The 5,777-nt window shown below is 42.4% G+C and overlaps 1 pseudogene; it reads left to right on the top strand.

Moving 5' to 3' along the window:
- Positions 1 to 3,953: 3,953 nt before the first annotated feature.
- Positions 3,954 to 5,692, top strand: LOC108362961 (uncharacterized; annotated as a pseudogene).
- The last annotated feature ends 85 nt before the right edge of the window (positions 5,693 to 5,777 follow it).

Genomic DNA, 5,777 nt, shown 5'->3' with positions numbered 1-5,777 from the left:
GAATCTGACTGTTTGTACGGTGTTTCTCACTAACCTTATAGAGTTCACAGCAATGAGTTCATACTGTTTAGATGGAAGTGAGTAAACTCATGCTGTTGTCTGGTAACCACCTACCTACGATTCACATCGCGGTTAATTTATTCACGTGTTTTAACTAAACACAACAGGTACTTTAAGTTATAATCGCGTTGACATATAGCATATGCCTTTTTGGCCTGTTGCTTCCAATTACGCTCCACTAAGGGTGGGTTGATAACAACGTCTTATAAGCCTGATCACCACTGAAACACATCTTTCATTTACGTTCCGGGGCGCCTATCCCCTTTAAATAATCTACTTGAGGAATATGGCATTGATCCTATAATTCTGCGGCCATGTCATTCCCGCAATTCAACCAACACGTTGCTATGGGCACGTTGCACGCCCTGCATTCCAATTTGAGTTATTCTACACAAACGAATGGTGTGCTAGCTATGTGCCACCACCTTCACCATCCATAGGTAGCTGGAATTACCACGCAATCACAGCCCCCGTTCCATAGTAATGCCACCTTCATGTCGGAACCATGGCAGTTGCGTCCAAATACTTATATGCGCCACGGTTGCACAAAACTAAGCCAGCTGCACTGCACGCAGTCGAAGAGGTTATTGATTGAGCCACCTGGAAATAGGCCGAAAGTGTCATTGCATCGATGGATGCAATAAAGGGTTCAGTCGGTTATCATCCAACCCCACATTGTGCGAACAGTCCATCCAAATGATCCGGCATTTAAGGAGAATTCTGAAAAGAAAATTGAAATCAAAATTAACTAAAAACTATTAATTAAAATTTTCTATAGAATAACTTACCGTTTGCGCCCTCATGGTTTTCTAGAATGACATTTGTCATTCAGTGTAAAACCCCGGGCGTCGCAAGGCTCGCGAATGGACGCACCAGCGTTTTATGATATGGAGAAAAAATGGAACAAAATGAAAGAATTGATTTAGTATTTTGCACCGTTTATTTTAATCAACTATTGTCGACAGTGATATATATATATCTATGTGTGCATATACAAATGCGTTTTTGAATACCTTTACGAAGTGGCCTGGTAGCTGCGTTGTGTCCTCGTCGATCTCCAAACAGAAGTGAAAAATATAATTTGCGGTTTCTAAGTTTGGACCGCCGGACAATAACTGACGTTAAGGGGAAACTTAACGAAGGTTCATTGTCCGGCGGGATACATTAGTTAACGGCTTAGCTGTTGTTAATACATACGAGCATGTATGAGTGTATATACATGTATGTACATATGCCAGCATTAGGGCGGTTCACCAAAAATACGAAAAACTATTTAGGCTGAAGGCCTAAACATGCCGGCCCCCTTGCCGTAAGCAACTTCTACAAACTTGACCGCGTTTCACTATCAGGCACACTTGTTCGGTTGGAAGAATAGAAAACATTTTTATCTAGAAATATTCGTTTGCATGCCAGCAGCAGCTTCGGCGTCCAACAAGTTCGTCCTTCTTTCTTTGTAGCTACTACAGGAGTGAAATTGAAAAAGGCAATTAAAGAAATAGACGTGGTTACCATTCAAATGCACTTTATTCACGACTTATCTTATATTTATATAAAAATCCATTGTTTTTTTTTTCAATAGAAATAAAATCCATTTTAAAAAAATTATGGCTATAATAAAATCTCAATTAAAAAAAACTAGGCTCTGCAGACTCCGGGAAGCACCCATCCAAAGATGGTGCTCTGAACCAGCAAAGGCCCGAAGGTATTCGGAAGATTGCCGGGTAGCAGAATATCGGCGTATACGTCGATGCCGAGTACCAGACGTATCGGCGCGGACTCGTAAAATTTAGGATCCGCTAACCGGATATGTGCGTACGTTGCGGCGACGGTTNATCTACACTGCTACTTGGCGATACTCGGTGGAAATGGGGCGTAACCACGGCATGGGTCGCAACTCGTTTATTTTGGCCGTATTTCCCTCGGAGACATACGAGACTGCCCGTTTGCTCGCCGACTCGTGTTTGCTTTAGCTGTAGCTCGCGGGCCAGATCCGCAGATACAATTGTCGTTGGAGCGCAGGCGTTGATAAGCGCGCGGACTAAATGCAAGCGCCCTCCCGCCTCAACTTTAACCACGGCCGTCGGAGGAATAGCTACCATAGGGCGGAAGGTTGGCCCTACCATGGGATTTTTCGCCGATAACCCATTACGGAACGCGCTTGGTAGTGATGGCTGGCGAGGCCTAGTCTTCATATGCGGATGGCGATGGGTCNCAGTCTCGGTGGCGTCGCTGATGCGTTCGCTGTCGTTGGTGTGGTCGCTGTCGCTTGTGCGGTCGTTGGCGCTTATGCGGTCGTTGATGATCGCGCTCGTGTTGGAGTAAAGGTCGGAAAGACCTAGTTTCCGGTACCCTTGCAGTAGTCAGGTGGAGAGGCCGAGTCTCCACTCCGAACTCTATAATCTCGCCCTCTTCAATATCTGGACGGAGAGGCCTGGTCTCCGTTCCAGAATCAGACGCGTATAGCGAGATCGCCGCCTCATAATTATTGCGCTCCTTTTCTTCGACTTGGACGCTCAAAGGCTTTTGTGCTTCGTCTGCGGGTCGTCGAGCTTCACCGAGGTGAAGCGTAGTGTGGTGCTTCTCACCGCATCGACGGCATCGTCCTTCGCTGGTACATCGTTCGGTTGCGTGATCTGTGGCTAAACAATTTCCACTGTATCGACCAAGTAGCGCTTCTCTTAACCTTTCTTCAGGTATTTTCGCGCCAAAAACCGGGCATACCCTAATTGGGTGGTTTGCGTCACATAAGTGGCACGGCACGACGAAGCGATGGGCATTCTTTGTGGCGTTTCGCTTTACGTTTTTTTTTTTTTATTTAGGTGCCTCAGTTAAGTTATATATATATTTTTTTTACGTTATTGTTGGGTAGCGAGCAATTAAATATATAAAAGTAAAAATGAGTCGGCGAGAATGTTTCGTTTTCCTTTTGCAAATCTTAAAATTTACGATCTAAACAGGGCGTTCTTGGGCATATCGAAATTGGAAACTGGGACGTGTAAACGCTGAATTACCCATGTATTTCGGTTGATGGGTCACACCGGTACTATATATTTTCCTATGCAGGGTTGTACCGGAAGACAAAAAAATAAATGTTGACCTGACATTATGATAATTTTAACAAATTTCAAAGGCAATCATGAGAAAGTGTCAAACTGAGGGCATTCGCAAGAAATTTATTTTTGTTCAGCTGATTTGTTATTTTTTCCAAATAGCTGGCTTAAATTCTGCCAATGTCAAACAAAACTTTCTTTGTACTTTGGAGACTTTTGTTTAACCAAGATCGACAACCAACAGCCTGGTGGCACCAAAAAGAATTTGCGGTGCCACTGTATGTGACCATTGCCAAAAACAGGGAAGCTCATATCCCAAAAAATTGCAAGCCTAATATAAAATTTTGGTAAAATTCTTATGTACCATCCAATTCGTTTTGCGCAAAAGAAAGTAGAGTATCTAGAGGCAAAATTAGTGCATACGTATCTGAATACGACACGGCAAAAAGAAGACAAAAAAGTGGCAATTAATAAAATTTATTTTTATGAATGATTTACATTACAAGCATGTGAAAAAATAATAATTATTTCTCCACAAACGAGAAATAGATGGCGTCGCTGGAAGTTATGTAGTTGCGGCTTTAGGCGGAGACTTAAGTTGACATTTCTACTCAGGGCTCACATTACGATTTCCTGAATGAAAAAAAAACATCATTCAATCGATGGCCACATGGAGTAAAAACAGTAAAATGGGTGAGTATGCCTTTTATTTCTTATATAATGTTTAGTAAATGCTATAGTTCTTCTATATTTCTTTTTCCTTATCAGTGCAATGGGAATGAATGCAGTTAAAAATTATCGACAAAATTAAAAAATATTTGTAAAAATTTTAAATCAATGGATATGAACGGCCTGATCGTCTTCAACAGCGCTAATGATGTCATTTTCCAGCAGCTTAACGCAGCACTTGCTGAGCACTTCTTCGCTAAAAACGCTGGCCTCTTTCCAGAAAATGCAACTGCAGCCTCCATTGATTGAAATGTCATCTTGCACATTATCAGCCCCATCATCAATTCTCAACGTATAATGCATTGCCAATTCGACCATACATATTCAAGTTTCCAGTGTGACAATGGACTTAATTTTGCATTCGGTGATTTGCTCGGATATTCGTTTGTAAGAATAGGTCAACGTCCAGTAGACACACTCAAGCGTCAGCTTGGAGCAGCTATTGCACTCGCCCGTCATTTTTACGGTGCAAATTTATTTGCCACACAAGCGAGCAGCGTACAAGAAGAGCTGCTTTCCACTTGCCTCGCAAGTTATGAAGAGCATTTGTGGGATGAGGAGCAAACTTTGTTGCTCATGTTGCTTACCAACAATGAACTGAAACGTGTGGTGAGCACAATGGTGCATTGGAACATCTGCGGGATTTGGGCCATCAGCGTACACATGCTTTGCTTATCGAATCACACAACTTTGTCGCTTCTACTTCGTCCAAGCAAGCCCTCGCTTTGAGTCAATGCGATTTGGTATTTTTGTCGTTGCTTGCGCGTTCTCTACAACGTGATCGGCGACCACTCAACCGTTCCGTGGCTGTGTTTTTGCAGGGCGCATCACATGATCCCCATTCTGGATGTGTGCCCTGTCACTTGCCAAAGGTATCTTATTGGTGCAGGTGATCGAATACGCTAGTCTATAAGTAGCAAGCAGTATGTACGATACGTTCTTCGTTCTCTAGAAGATAATAACGTTGCAAGTACAAGGTGACTCGGATGCAATGAGGCCCACTTATGAAAGCTCAGAGTCATTTGTTAAGCAGGCATTAGATGCACTAAAACGTTCTAAGTTAAAAGGTGGTGAATTGGATACTTCACTGAAAAAGTTTGTTACTAAATGGGAAAACTTGAAGAAAATGTACGGATTTTTTTTTTTCGTTCAGTGGAGCGAGAGCTGTTGGGAAGGATTGAGTCCAATGTGCCAGCATTCATGGATGAATTAAAACAGTTGTTTACTTTAACTTGCTGTGACAGTTCGTCAATAGCCTTGGGTCAGTTGACAGAGGTGGCATCCTTAGTTGAAGGTAAGATGCTGGGGATTACAGAATTTTTAGCTGTTACGGCAGAACGCAATATATCAATTGATGCCTATTTTGAAGACTTTCCTGGACTCATCCATTTTGCATATGTTAATCGCACCACTGGTCTCATGATTGTACCCGATTTGCGCGCTAATCAGTTGACTTCTAAAGAGCTTTTATGGTCGATGGTTGAACTCTCCCGTAACTACTTAAAGAAGGGCCACTATACTGTTATGTGGAAAGATAAAGTATTTAATTACTCATATTTTCTTTGGCTTGAAGATCAATCGGTTGGTCATATGAAACTAGTTGACTTGCAGCAACATATCGTCGCTTCGGCATCGTCAAGTAATTCATTTAAACCTCAGTTCGAACCAGGTTTGCTTGCTGCGGCCTACTACCAAAAACTTACTGAAGTGTGCTTCCCAAAGCTTCTCCAGGTAAAATTAAATGCTACGAACTCTTCTGTATTCACTTGGGTTAAGTTACGGCAACTTGTGCTGTGGAGCATTCACGACGTCTTGTGGCCACCATAGCCGACGTACTAGGCGATAATAATTAATGAGCGATAGTGGACGTATCAATTTCCCTTCATTCTAGTTTATCAAATCTACATGCATCCAGTTCTTATTACCAACTTTTTCCAT

The sequence above is a fragment of the Rhagoletis zephyria genome, unplaced genomic scaffold (genome assembly GCF_001687245.7).
Source record: "Rhagoletis zephyria isolate East Lansing unplaced genomic scaffold, Rhagoletis_zephyria_1.1 Rzeph_scaffold_01153, whole genome shotgun sequence".
Taxonomy (NCBI): Eukaryota; Metazoa; Arthropoda; class Insecta; order Diptera; family Tephritidae; genus Rhagoletis; species Rhagoletis zephyria.
The sequence above is the reverse complement of the archived record's forward strand: the minus strand, read 5'-3'. Positions and strand labels throughout refer to the sequence as shown.